Raw genomic sequence first — 15,138 nt, forward strand, 5'->3', positions numbered from 1 at the left:
AGCTGCGATGACGACCCAGGAAACGGGCTGCCAGCCGTCTCCCAGGCCTGGGGACAACTCTGAGGCTTCCCCTCTTGGCATAAGCACCCCAACGTCCAGCGGCCCCAAAAGTATTCCCAGAAGAGAAGAAAATCCGTCTGATGCAGGTGCTCCGACTCCAGGACTCAGACTGCTTTCCCACGTGCGTCGGGCTCAACCCAAACATCAGCACGTGAGCTCTGTGGAGGGAGGCCCGCCTTGCCTGAGCTTCTCCAGCCTGCAGCGTCCTGGCCAAGGGCTGGCTCAAACATCTCCCAGTTCACCCAGCCCTGGGCAGGTGACAGTGAGGCGTGACCACCCATCTCTAACTTCGCCATCAGCCAGCAGGGTGTGGCCCTCTGGGGAAGTCACACACATGTTCCAGAGATGCGGCTGCTGCTGTTTTCTTGCAGAACAGCCCTCAGAGCCCAAGGCACAGTCTACTGAGCATCCCCAGGGGAGGGCCATCCTTACCCTACAGGGACACCTAAACTTGTTAAACAAGCAAGAGTCATTTGGATGAGCGGTGAGGAAGGTGGATGATAAACAGAGGTGACGCCATTTTTACGTCCAACTAGGTGTGACTATGAAGCAGCGAGACTTCCCAGCTGGGTCAAGGCAGGCGTCTCTTTTGAGTCCTCCACAGAGGGCTCTGCTGCATCTACCAGCAATCTCGTCCCTTCCTATTTGGCCTTCAGAGCCCACTCCTCAGGGCCTGGGATGCTCTGGGACCGAGCCCTGGGGGGCATGGGAGAACCAGATAAAACTGAGAAGACAGTTGGTAGCCAGGAACAGAAAGGGCAGGACTCTGAACTCTACATTGGCTGACGCTCTCTCATCACACAGAGCTCCTGGGCTGAAGATGCCTCAGACCTTAAAGAATTGAAGTGCCCGATAATTACCCATTGATGTTATGACTCTTGGGCATGCCATTCTCACAGCCTAAAGAACCAGCAACCGGGTGGAAGCATGGGCAGAGAAGTTAGGAACCAGAGAGGGGCCTCTTGGGTCTCTGCCCAGGGGGACTCTACCTACCATATGCCTCAAACCAGCCAACTCTCAGTTGGCACAGGCTGAGATCCTCCATCCAGTTTTCCAATTCCGTGGCCAAAAGGAGTTGTTGGGTTTCTGCTCTGGCTTGTGATGCCAGACTTCTCAAGGTTTGCAGAGTCAGCCTTGCACGTTTTCACCAACACTAAGCACTGGTACACACTAAGCCCATAACCTGGTCAGATACCACTAACGCAACCACGGTAGCACAATGCCGGCACCCGATGCCACCCAGATGCCTCAGGGTGGCTCCCAAGTGTCCCCACCCCACAGTGCTCGCCAAGTCCTCTCGCTGCACTGGGTCAACTCTCCCGCAGCACAGTCAAGGAGGAGGAGACCGGCCCAGAGGCTGAGCGTGCGGTGTGGACTGCACTGTTTCACCAACAGTGAACCTTTCAGCCACAAAACACTTCTTTTCCAAGAGATGCTAAGACGCAGCAGGGAGAAAATAAAACACCAAGGGGTTTTCAAATGCAAAAGCCCACTCAGCCTTTGTTCTTTTTTGATGGACGCACAAACCACTAGGCAGGTGACAGGCAAAAGGAGATCGCTGCACTAAGAAAGTGTATTTCAGGGGCCGGCCCCGTGGCTTAGCGGTTAAGTGCGTGCGCTCCGCTGCTGGCGGCCCGGGTTCGGATCCCGGGCGCGCACCGACGCACCACTTCTCCGGCCATGCTGAGGCCGAGTCCCACATACAGCAACTAGAAGGATATGCAACTATGACATACAACTATCTACTGGGGCTTTGGGGGGAAAAATAAATAAAATTATAAAAAAAAAAAAGAAAGTGTATTTCATCAAGTCCAGACCAGGCTCTCCAGGGAGAGGTAAGTCTGATGAACGACGAGCACTGGGCAGCACTTCTCCACCAGCAGCTCCAGGCAGCGTCCTCAAAACTGGGATGGAGGACTCATTAATGATGCCGAGCTGGCTCCTCCCCTGTTTCCTTCTGCCTCCCTGCCATGTGTGACATTTCACAGGAGAGAAGAGCTACCAAGGCAGGTGATAAGAAGGGAAAACTATAAAAATGAATACATTGTGGGAGGTCAAAATATTAAGTCCTTTGCGAGTTGCCCGAGAAGGATAAGTGAAGTCTGTGAATCACACAGACCTGGGTCTTCTTAGTTCACATCTAAGGCTGTGAGGGGTGGGGAGAGAGTCTGGAGCACAGTAGGTGCAGTATTTGCTGGGGGAATGAATGAAAGAATTCCCAGCAGAGGCCTGGATCTGGCGTGACCAGCTGGCCTTCTTACAGACCTGTCACTCACCGACACATATTCTTCAGAGATGCCATGAAAATCAGCAGGGGCTGCTGAGCAGCCAAGCTCCTGGCAGCTTCCAGCGGACAGAAGGCTCCAGCCCGACTTCCACAGCACCTAGAGCCCTAGGGCAGGGGCAGTCGTCTATTACAAACCCCGATTCTAGACTACCCCAAACCCCTGCTAGCACAAGCCCCGCACACCACACACCCACAGAACCCACCTCCAAAAACAGGAAGATGAACTGTCCTGCCCTCGCCAGTTTCCCTGGTTGACCCATCTGTGGCAAAGAGTGGGCTGAGAAGGAAGGGGCCTGTGCTGTCTTCCAAAGATCTGTGGGGTCTATTCCCAAATATTCCAATTCTCTTCTGTCTGGGCACATGGAGGGACTGCAGACCATGCCCTCCCACCCCTGAACACACAGACCACTGATGTGACTTTCCCAGCCTCCCACCAAGGGGTGGAGACTTCCCCCCACCCCTGGAGTTCCAGCTGGGCCTGTGACTTGCTCTGACCAAGCAGGAGATGGCTCTTACATCGTGAGACATCAGAGCCTGGATCTCAAGAGGTCTCAGAGATTCCGTTTTCACCTAAAAAGCTAGTTTCTTTGAGAATGAGAAATCACGTGGGGGAAGAGAGGCCCAGCTAAGAGCCAGCACGAATCACCAGACGTGAGAGAGAGGCTCTCTGGGACCACCCAGGCCCTGCAGAGCCACCAGCTGACCCGGTGCTAACCAGAGCCACCGCGTTAATAAGCTCAGGTACGGAGACCAGCCAAGCCTGGCCCAAATGGCTAACCCACAGAACTGTGAGCAAATAAAATGGTTGTTGCATTAATCTACTAAATTTGGAGAGGTCTGTTATGCACCAATAGATAACTGATACAAAACTCATCCAGCACGTCTATGCAGCTATTATTCCAAAGAATGAGGTCTACACGCACTGATGTGGGAAGACGGCTCAAGAAGCGGCCGAACAGTAACTATAACACAATTCTACTCATGGAAGACGGCAAGACAATAGGTGGACAGCTGGATGCTAGTCTATCATAAAAATACCTGGAAAGAATATAAGCCAAAGTATTAACAGTGATTATCTCCAAAGGGCAGGATTATAGGAGATTTTCCTTTTCTACAATTTATGTAATGTTTGAATAGTATGATGAATTTGCATTATTTTTGCAACAACAAAAAAAAGGTACTTTAAAAAAAATTCACCTTGAATTCTGCTACAAATTAATTTTTCCTACAAATCTCTTTTCATCCTGTCATTCCCCTGTTAGGGGCCAACACTGGCTCCCCATTGCTAACCTCCTAAAACTGGAACCTCCTCTGGGTGAGTCAAGGTGCCCCATAGTGAAGAGCCCACCCTCTCTTGCCAGCTACACCCTGTCTCCCTTAGGTCATCTCCTCCAGGCCACGCCCATCTCTACCACAGCCTCCAGCTCACCATCCACCACTGCAACAACCACTCAGAGAGCCCTTCTTTGCCTCTCTAAATCCCCCCTTCCCTCCAGGACCAGCCCCATCTCCCCTGGGTTCCTCCACGTGTCCTCAGAGAAAGTTCCGCCCAGCCCTGCCTTGATTGGATGGTGTCCTGTATTGTTCCCCCTGCATTGTGGGCACTGACTACCCCTCAAAGGAGGCCTTCACAGACACAGGCCGACTGGCCACCACCATTTCCAGCTTCTCTGTCTAAGAGTGGGAGAGGGGCAGAGCCCAGACAGGCAGTTCCAGCCCGCTTCCCTCGCTGCTGCCCACAGCCTGCGGTGTGGGTGACGACCCTGGATTGGAGCTGCCTCCCCCGCTGCCCACCTCCAGCAGCAAGCAAGTGGGAGCCAATTTGCACCAGTGGCTAACGTGGAGTGACTCATGCCTTCGGGATGCTCCAAGGGCTCCCCCTCCCACCCTCCAGGTCCCACGGGCTGCACAGAGATCCAAACTCTGGCTTCAAACCTAACTGCCTTCCTGGGGGACCCAACGGCTCTTCCTCACTTAGGTCTCTGCAATCTGCATGTCCAGTTTTTAAACAAAGCTGTTTAGAATCTCCCACGAGTAAGAGAAGGGGAAAATTGCAAGCCCAGACCTCTACTTCACTTTCTCTAAAACAAAACATGTCATTCTACATGTTCACACACCCAAAAACACACACCCCCACTCAAAACTAGCTCAACACCCTGCCCCTCTGAGCCCTTCTATAAGGCTTGGCCCAAGCAGCGGCTGGGGATTTGCTGAGGCAGAATCTACTCCCTCTATCCCTGGGACCACCATCCCCAAGGCTTGCTGGAGTCTCCATACTGTGACAGGTGGCCAGATGAGAGGGCTCAGGCAGGGCTGCCAGGTGCTGTGTTCCAGTTTACACTGCCCTCTAAGGAGGGGGCATCCACGTCACAGGTATATACTGACCTGTCGTAAGGGCTCAGGTGGGCCTCTCAGCTGAGTCCCAGAACAATGCGGGAGAACTTCCCATACAAACCCACACAGGCACACCCAGTCAGACGCACGCTAGGGCAAGCACACACACACTCACTGACACAGAGACACACGTGTATGGCCACCTCCTGTTCCAACCTTGCTCTGAGCAACCCCAAGATCACTTCCCTTACCTGTCCACTGTTCTCAGAGGCCTGTTCCCACCCCCTGGCCCTCTCCTGACTCTGAACCTGACACACTTCCCTCACTGGGACTGGGAGGAGAATGTGTGTGCTGCCAGCAACACATGCACCCCACGATGGTGGGGGCGTGGTGAGCACAGGCATACATACAGCCAGGGCTGCTGCCCACAAGGGCTCTAGAAGGCTGTCTCAGGCAGAGGTGGACACTGCTCAGGTTTTACAATAGTATACTTGTTCTAATTTTTCTTTTTAACCTGAAGAAAGTCAATTTTTCAAATTTGCACAAAGGTGCTGTAAGGATTAGTAGCAGCCCTAAGCTGCTAAGGCCAAGGCCGAGAACTCACCAAGATCCTGCACCCAAGGCCACGCGACCCTCAGCGTTCCTGCAGTGATAGCCAAGCCCCTCCAGTGAATGGGGGGATTCCAGGGGATCTACCAAGCTGCCTGCTCTTCAGACACCCGGGCTGTTCTCCATCCCCATCTTTTCCTGTTCCCATCGCATGGTCAGGTATTTTAACAAATGCTGACAGTTGAGTGTAGAAACAGTCATGAGACTCTCGGGAAGAAAGCAAGCATTCAAAGTACAATTAATTTCCAACTACTCTAAGGGGCGTGGGAAGGAAGAAAGAGGGCAGAAGGGTGTGGTAAATGCAAAAGCAGAGATAATATTAAACGGATCATCAAAAACTAATCGGCTCCGGAGTGTCCACTGAAGCACACAGGCTGTGACACTCAGAGGCGCTCCTTCGGGCTCCGCCCACTCTCAAGAGCCCAGCCTGGTTCAGGATGAGTTTTTCCCTGTGTTTTGGGTTCAAGGGAAGGGAAACGGTTTGGAAGCTGGACTTTACCTGGGCAGATCTTCTCATTCCATTAGGCTGTGGCTATAACTAAAGTTGAAATTATTAACTTGTCAGCTGGAGTCCACCAATGGAACCTACTAACTCCTCAATGCACCAGGCAGGGGCAGGAGCCGGTTAAAATGAAAGAAGCGGCACTGCACAGAAGTCAGGCCGCAGGACCCTGCCACTGACAGACAGGCGACCATCTCTGTAAACAGCCTCCGCCCCCCGTCCAGCGTCTATCAGGAATCAGGGCCTCTGGTTTACTCATTAACTTCCTTCTTTCCTCCTCCATCCACCTCCAAGCCAGCACCAGAGAAGGCACTTATGAGAGGAAGAGGTATTTGGGAAGCCCCAGGACTGGAAGCCAAACCCACGCATGCGCCCTGGTCCCACCCCGGAAACCATCTTTATCAGAGCCAAGAGGAAGCATGGCAACTGATCACCCAGACTCCCCTTTGGCAGGTGAGGAAACCAGCCAGAAGAAAGCAATGAACTTGCACAGGTCACACAGCCACTTGGAGGCAGAGGCAGGAGCCAGACGAGAACCCCACCCAGGAGCTGGTCATCACTCCAGAGGCTCACGGCAGGGCAAAAAATGGCAAAACCAAAGCCTGCTGAGGCCACAGCCTTAGGAGATGACACACTTTCTGTCTGGAAAGTTCTTCACTCAGGTCTCCTCACATTGGCTTCCACACAGATGCACAGGAGCACGGTCATCCGGCTAGAAACGACTGGTGATGTCAGGGGCCGCCTGTCTCCCCAAGGCCACGCAGGCCTCCTGGGAAGCTCCCCACCAGTTCTGCCTGGCAGAGCCCACCAGGAGCAGACTCTCTGTAACGGGGCAGGATGTACTGAGAGGAGCCAGGACGTGCTGAGCAGCAAGGATGCTCATCCACTCATCCTCAAATCCTTCCCTCCCGCCACCTGATCTTTACCAGACTGATTCCCTAGCTCGGGCACATGTGCCTGACTCCACTGCACAGTCCGTCCACAGGCCGGGCCCAAATCCCAGAGCAGGGAGAATGAAAGCAGACACCCACCCAGGCCCTGGGGAAGAGGGAGGAAGACTTAATGGGAGCTCCCACACTCCTGTTGCAGCAGGCTCAGGTGGGGCCTGGAAAGGATTCCTAGCACCTGGTAAGAATGGCCGCAGGACTGTAGTAGGAAGGGCAGGCACGGAGGGGTGGGAGTAAGACCATGAGGCTCTCGCTAACACTAAAGATGTGGTCTCAGGCAAGCCTCAGACCCTCTCCACCTTAGCTGCTGCCACTGTAAAATGGGGGCAAACGACAGCCACCTCACAGGACTCTTGTGAAAATTAAATGAGACTAAGATTTAATACAATTTAAATTAAATTAGTTGTAGACATATGTAAAGAGTCTAAAACTGCGGCCTATGATGATAATGACAAATAGGAATACTGGCATCCTGAGTGTAATGTGCAAAGCATGGCAGGACAATAAGAGGTTCATGGCCACTCCTGGGACACCAGATAATCTGCAGGGACTCACAGAGAAGGGGATCTTTTGGCAAGATAAGCTACCAGCCAGCACCATCCTTCCCAATACCACCACCCCCACCACCACACTGCCGGGTTCTCAGAAGGTAAGAGATTTACAAATCACCCAGCAGGAAGAAGCCAAAGGATAAAACACACATAAATTAAAAGAAAAAAAAGGCCCAGGTCTGTAAGCAGCACTCCCAGGGAACCTGAATCAGCACCATCCACACAGGCTGCCTAAGTAGCTTCTGCCTCCAGCTCCACAGGGGCCTGGATGCACAAGTGCTGGGAACAAAGATGCTATCAGCCAGACCCCAGGAGCCTGGAGGAGCAGAGAGGAGGACCCTGGGGAGGGTCCTAGCAGAGCGGAGGGTAGGGGGCATTCCTGCAGCGCAAGTATAGAGGAACAGAGACAGGTAGGATTGGTCAGATTCCCACAGATTTTCTTCTGGCTGGCTGGTGGGAGGTCCTCCACCCTGGCTCCCAAGCCTGCTGGGAGGAGACAGGAAGCAGGAAGTTACAGGCCTCTCCTGCTTCCCTAGGCTTTCTCCCGTAAGATCAGGGTGGCCGAGAAAGAAATTAAGAATACTGCCAGCCGCCAATCAGAAACAGTGGCGGGGGTGGGTAACTCTCTCCTAGCCCCCAAAGCCCAATTTAAGGAGCTTATCAATTCAAAGTCAACAGCTAAGGCACAGAGACATCTAGAAAAATCTCAGCATCCCATTCCATCATCCTTCCCCAGCCCACAGTTAAAGGCCAAGAGAGACTTTGACTTCAGACAATTTACCACACACAGACTTTCAGAGTCCCCACCACACAATGGACCCAGACCAACACTGACCTGTTTTCTTTGAATCTCCTGCAAACACCTTGGCTGCTGACAGACAAGAGACGATCTCAGGATATTCCTGCAGGAAAACAAAAAATTAGGTCATCACTTCGCTGTGAAGCCACTCTAGGGTGAATTCTGTCCAGTAAAGGCCACACCTTGGGGTAGCAGGCTCCCATCTAGAACCCATTCACTCAACAGATGGAGAAGGCCAGAAATGGCAGACTGGTTCCAGCTGCTATGCCAATTCAATTCAGCTGGTGGTGGGTACCTAACGCATTATGAGCAGAACCCAAGCCCTGGTTTAGCAGGAAAGGCAGCTACAATCGATTAGTGATATCTGCTATGGGCAGTTACAGAAGTAACAGTATCTGGGCCACATAGTTGCCAGCCCTGGGGTAGACCCCTGGCATCTAGGAATTAACATTTGTAATTCTGACCACTCACAAGTGACCCGAAGTTTCAAGATATGTAAAAGTATGTAACTTTACTGCTTGAATTTGATTCATACACCCTATGAGGGTGATGTAAAGGAAAAGGCCAATTTGTTGTTTTCATCTCTACCACATCCAAAGTTATTCTGTGGAGCAATAAAAACTTGGTGGAAAACGGCCATCCAGTGAGAGATAAAATTGTAGCAGAAGTTGAAAGGGTTGTTAACTTGGGGTGTGAAGATATATACAGGAAACATTTAGCTATCTGCGGAAACATGACTCCGGAGAAAGCCAGGCCCGTGTACAAATATTGCTGTGGATACAAATTAGGGATTCTAGAAGGTTCACGATTCATTTCCATTTTTTTGGATGGCAAAATGGACCCATATTTTTTTATTGAGGGGCCAGCCCGGTGGCATAGTGGTTAAGTTCATGCATTCCGCTTCGGCAGCCTGGGGTTTGCCAGTTCAGATCCTGGGCGCAGACCTACTCACCACTCATCAAGGCATGCTGAGGCGGTGTCCCACATAGAAGAGCTACAACTCTACAACTGTGATACACAACTATGTACTGGGGCTTTGGGGAGAAAAAAGAAAAAAAGAGGAAGATTGGCAATAGATGCTAGCGCAGGGCCAATCTTCCTAAAAAAAAAAAAGAGGTATAATTGACATAACATTATATTAATTTCAGGTGTACAACATAATGATTGGATATTTCTAAATATTGCAAAATGATTACCACAACACGTCTAGTGAACATCCATCAACATATATAGTTACGAAATTTTTTTCTTGTGATGAGAACTTTTAAGGTCTAGTCTCAGCAACTTTCAAACATACCACACAGTATTATTAACCATAGTCACTACGCTGTACATTACATCCCTGGGTCAAGATTCATTTCTGGAAAACATCAGGGGTCCACTCTGTGCCTACTCTGTGCCTCTCAGCAGTGAGGACTGGGCCAAGGAGAACACAGAGGCAGTAAGAACCCAGGCCCTGGGCCGGCCCGGTGGCTTAGCGGTTAAGTGCGCGCGCTCTGCTGCTGGCGGCCCGGGGTTCAGATCCCGGGCGCGCACCGACGCACCGCTTCTTTGGCCATGCTGAGGCCACGTCCCACATACAGCAACTAGAAGGATGTGCAACTATGACATACAACTATCTACTGGGGCTTTGGGGGGGAAAAAATAAATGAATAAATAAAAAAATTAAAAAAAAAAAAAGAATCCAGGCCCTGAAGGGGCTTACAGTCTAATTGGAGAAAAGATGATACCCACTGGAAACAGCGAATGGCACCACATCTTCACAGTCACCCAGCTCAGAATCAGCTTCAATCCCCCTCACCCCTTCCTCACCACCTCCAGCCAATCAATTCACAAATGGTCTCAATCCTATTTCCACACTGTCTCAGGTTCATCCCCTCTTCAATTCTCACAGCTGCCCAGCCACTCTCCCCACCATGATTTCTCCTCTGCACAGACCTCCAACTCACCCTCCTTAAGCCCAGCCCTGCCTCTGCTACTCTTCCTACTCAAAACCTACCAAGTCCCCAGGGCCTCCCAAGGTCGACCGTGTCTCCCTCGCACCAGCTCAGAGCCTGCACGTGGTGGGCACTCAACTTCTCTTGAATGAACGAATGGGTGGATGAAATTCCTTGGCTGGACATTTGAAGCCCCCACAATATGGCCACTGTCTACCTGTCTAGCCTTTTCCCTCCACACAACCTACTCATCGGCCCAACTGAGCTCTCCACACACCCCAGCACTTTCTCAGTGCCTTTCCTTCCTCCCTTCTGCCAAAATACAAGCCACCCTTCAAAGTTCACATCAAACACCGTCTGCTGCATGAGGTGTTCCTCCAGAATCAGGGTGATTATCCCTGTCTGAGCTCACATAACACTCCACTCTCACAGGCAGCTTACCTTATACTCTGAATTGTCATTCTTTGACCCCCTTTCTTAACCCTTTACTGCATTATAAGCCCCATGAAGACAAGGCCCTTCATCTTTTTCGTTTCTGCATCATCAAAACTCAGCACAGACTCTTGTACTATGACACACACACTAAGTGTTCATGGAATTCACTGAAGAATCACCCCAGGCAGTGTGTAAAAGCCAGGAGAGATGAAGACAGAAAATGCCAAAGGAGTTCCAAGGAAAAAGAGGATCTTTGGGGATGGTTGGCCAGGGAAGGGGAAGGCTCCATGAAGGAGCTCAGACATGAGCAGGGTCTTGAAACAGAGGCAGGAGGGAGTGGGGAAAAGCATTCTAGGAAGGTGGAACAGTATGAACTAAGGTACAAAGAAGGAATGAGCAAAGTATGCTTGAGAGATCAGTCTGGCTGGAACCAAGGGTTCCTGGGGGAGAGGAGTGAGAGATAAGGCTAGACAGGCAGGCTGGGAATAGAGAGGAAGGATGTCGAGTGCCTGGCTAAGGCACCCAGATCAGATCCATTCCCTCTTAGTCAGTGGGAACAACCACAGCAGGCCTGAGCCTTAATGGGAGAAGAAAAGAAGTCTTGTCCTCTCTTGTTCCCAGCATATTACTCTAGTCTCCTCAGCTAGGTTATAAATAACAGCCACCATTTACCGCACACCTGCTGTGTAAGAGGCCCTAAGCTGCGTGCTTCACATACATTATCTCACTGCTCCTTCCCACAGCCTTGAGAGCTCGGTATTGTTATCCGCACTTGCAAGCAGAAAGCTAAAGCCAAGAGGAGAAGGCACTTGCCCAAGGCCTCACCCACTCACCCATTCACTTAGCAGTACTGTCTGGAGTTAACAGACTCAGGGACGAGACCGCACTCCAGGCCCAACGGCTCCCGCTTAAGCTGGGCTGCTTCTCCACAACTCTCTTTATTAATTCCTCAAAGGCAACAATATTAACCACATAGGAGGAGCTTAATAAAGCACACTAAACAGAAAGCAGAAGAGTGGTTGCCAGGGGCTGGGGGGAGGGAGAAATGGGGAGTTGTCAATGGGTACACATTTTCAGTTTTGCAAGATGAAAAAGTTCTGGAGACCCCTTGCCCATCAATGTGACTAAATTTAACTGAACTGTATATTTAAAAATGATTAAGATGGTAAATTTTGTTATGTGTTTTTTACCACAATTAAAAAATAAAGCACACGTTAACTGACTGATTGGCTGCCAATATCACCTTAAACTACTAATTTTCTGAGGCTGGAAGAGACTCGAGAAACATTTTAGACCAATAACTCTCCAAAACAGAGCTGGAAAGAGGACACTTGCTCAAAGTTGCACAAATACACATGAAAAGATGTTCAACATCACCAATTATCAGGGAAATGCAAGTCAAAACAATGAGACATCACCTCACACCCATCAGAATGGCTGTAATTAACAAGACAAGAAACAAGTGTTGGAGAGGATGTGCAGAAAAGAGAACCCTCACACACTGCTGGTGGGAGTGCAGACTGGTGCAGCCACTGTGGAGAACAGTATGGAGAATCCTCAGAAAATTAAGAATAGAACTACCATACAATCCAGCTATCCCACTGCTGGGTATTTATCCAAAGGACATGAAAACACGAATGCATAAAGATACATGCACCCCTGTGTTCACTGCGGCATTATTCACAATAGCCAAGACTTGAAAGCAACCTAGGTGCTCATCAAGCGACGAATGGATAAAGAAGATGTGGTATATGTACACAATGGAATAATACTCAGAACATGATGTAATCTACACAGAAATCAAAATATAATGATGTACACCTGAAATTTATATAATGTTATAAACCAATGTTACCTTAATTAAAAAAAGGGAAAGGAAAAAAAGGTTGCACAAATAGGTGGTGTTAAGGCCAAGACCCTCAGGCTCAAAAGAGAAGAATGACAGAAGCAGCGTGGCATAATAGAAAGCACATGGATGAGGGGTCACAGCCATGGGTTCAAGTTTTGCTTCTTCCACTTAATGAGTTCTGTGACCTCAGAGAAATCATTTATTTTCTCTGAGCCTCATTTTCCCAACCTCTAAGAAAGCAATTAAAAATAACGTATACTTTACAAGATTATGTGTGAATCAAATAAAATTATATACAGCTAATGTGCAGAGAAAGCACTTGACCAACTACAAACTACTTTATAAACACCAGTTATTGTCATTAATATTAAATATCTGTTCATAGATTTAAAAATCTAGGACCGGCCCCGTGGCTTAGCGGTTAAGTGCGCGTGCTCCACTGCTGGCGGCCCGGGTTCGGATCCCGGGCGCGCACCGACGCACCACTTCTCTGGCCATGCTGAGGCCGCGTCCCACGTACAGCAACTAGAAGGATGTGCAGCTATGACATACAACTACCTACTGGGGCTTTGGGGGGAAAATAAATAAATAAATAAAATCTATAAAGATTAAAATCTGATTAAGTCAGACAAAAAAAATCCCACTCCATTCTAGTCCCCTCTCAGCTGTTCAGGGCCTTACATACAGCAGGTCCTCAACCAGCGAGTGAAGAACCGGAGTACCCTTCAAGTTTTATCCACCTCAATCCTCTTCCCTCCCTCACCCCCAACCCACGGCCCCCAGCTGCATCGGCCATGCCAGCACCAGGAGGAGGGTAGGAAACGGTGTGAATGTCTGCCTCCTTGGCTGCATTCCTTAGCTAAATATAAATGATTTGTCCAGTCCATTGTTTGAAATTATCCATAATACCTCTCCTCCCTTCCCCATAAGCTGACTGCACATCTTTATAGCAGAACATACATACAAAACATTCTCTAAGGCTATTTTTAGTGGAGAGAAGGAAGCTGGCTGGTATAGGGGGTTCAGAGCATGAGTCCTCAGTTTTCTGCACTAGTCCAAGAAAGCTTCCTGGAGGAGGAAATACCTGAGTCACCCCAGAGATGGGGCCAGCTGCAGGTCAGAAAGGCGCCCTCCCATAATGAGTTTGGTTCTCCGGACCAAAGGGCGGTGAGCGCTGCCTTCTTATCTCTGTTTTGGGGATGGGATGGAAAGGTCGACACAGCCCAGGGTATCCCATACTACTCCAATGCTTCTAACTTCCCCAGAAACGACAGGCATCTGGGGGAGAAGTAGAGAAGAGACCAGTATCTTTCTCAAAGAGAGCGATCCAAGACTCCAGTTTCCAGATACACAAGGACAAAAACTGCTCTCTAAACAGGCCAGTTTCTTGTTTGGATTTTTTTTTTTTTTACCACAAGCAAGTTTTTTAAAGTCCCAAACCTGGATGCACAGATGGACTACATCTAGGACCTCTGGGTGTGCCAAAGCCCTGTCACTCTGCGAGCCGATCTGCCAGCGGTGGCCCAAGGAGTGGTCAGGGGTGCCCGGAGGACTGCAGGCAGCAACTCAGCTGTGCCCAAGCCCCCCGGCCCTCCCTGGGGGCGTTGTATGGACGACCCCAAGCCGGGCCACTGGGCCACACAGTTCGAAACCCTTGACAGCTCCGGGGCTCTCCCTTTCTGCTGCATCCCATCCCTTCGCCCAGGATTCCGCCGTCCACTCTCCCCCAGCCCCACTTCCGAAAGCTCTTCCTCCGAGCCTCTCCCCTTGCAGACCCCTCTCTGCCCGGTTACCGGGCCCCGCACACACCGGCCGCTTCCCGCCCCTCACAGGGCACCTACGCCCCCCCACCCCCACTGCCGTCCTCCCGACACCCTCCCCGGGGCGCCCCTGAGCCGCTCCCCGCTCTGGGCACCGGGTCGGGGGCTTGCCCGGCCCGCCGCCCGCCGGTCGAGCCCCGCCACCTCGCGCGCCCCGGCCGCCCGGGCCGCACTCACCGCGCCGCCAGGATCGCGGGGTCCCGGCTGGCTCTCGCTCCGCACCGCCGCCGCCACGGCCGCCGCCAGCGGAAACGGGGGGCGGGGCGGGGGCTCGAGGCGGGGCGGGGCGGCGCGGGGCGGCGCGGGGCGGGGCTGGACGAGGGGTCGCAGCGCGCCGGGCGGGAGCGGAGGGCGGGGACGGGTACCGAGGGCTTCCGCGCCCGCGGCCGGGTCCCCGCCGTTAGAGCCCGAGCAGCCCAGGAGGGAGGCCGGGGCGTGCCCGGCTGGGCGTCCCGGGCCAGGCGTGCCCGCCCTCGGGGCTGCCGGAAGCCTTCCTCCCCTCCCGCCGCCTGGATTCTCGCATCGGCCGCCGTCCCCCCGGCCCCTCCCCCCCGGCCTGGCCGCAGCCCTGCCCGAGCCGAGGAGGGGGAGGTCAGGGCCTGGGAGCGCGCGCTGCTGGGCCCGGCGCCCTCACGCCCCAGGGCCGTGGTCCCGGCTTTCCCCGCGTGCCAGGCTGTCGGGCCCCGCCACCCGCACCCCCACTCCCACCCCTCAGAAATCCTTCCCTGGTATTTCGGGCGGGCGGACTATGTGAGATGTTGACGCGGGTGTGTGTTAGATACTGGCCGGAGATAACTCTGTGGAGGAGCCGCTCGCTATCTGTCTCCCGGGAGCCAGAGGCCTCCACGTGCTGCTCAAGGGCACCGTGTGCCGGGAGGAACGGACCTGAGGCAGGAAAAACTCAAGTTAGACATCTCCGGCCGAGGGCTGCCTACAGGCCCTTCAGGGCCTGCGTTCTTGAAGCCAGAAGATCTGGACTCTTCCGAAGTGAGAACCAACAGCCGTCTC

General features: G+C 52.1%; 1 protein-coding gene across 3 annotated transcripts in view; it reads right to left on the minus strand.

The window, feature by feature from the left end:
• Nucleotides 1–14,386, minus strand: part of TSPAN9 (tetraspanin 9) — a 198,412-nt gene extending 184,026 nt beyond the window's left edge. For all 3 annotated transcript variants that reach the window (XM_058559043.1, XM_058559044.1, XM_058559042.1), the window contains exons 1-2: nt 14,308–14,386; nt 8,126–8,192 (exon numbers count right to left, since the gene is read on the minus strand). The gene's annotated coding sequence lies outside the window, so the exon portion shown is untranslated. The remainder of the gene's footprint in view (nt 1–8,125; nt 8,193–14,307) is intronic.
• Between the last annotated feature and the right edge of the window lie 752 nt (nt 14,387–15,138).

This window comes from Diceros bicornis, chromosome 17, assembly GCF_020826845.1.
Source record: "Diceros bicornis minor isolate mBicDic1 chromosome 17, mDicBic1.mat.cur, whole genome shotgun sequence".
In the NCBI taxonomy this organism is placed as follows: domain Eukaryota; kingdom Metazoa; phylum Chordata; class Mammalia; order Perissodactyla; family Rhinocerotidae; genus Diceros; species Diceros bicornis.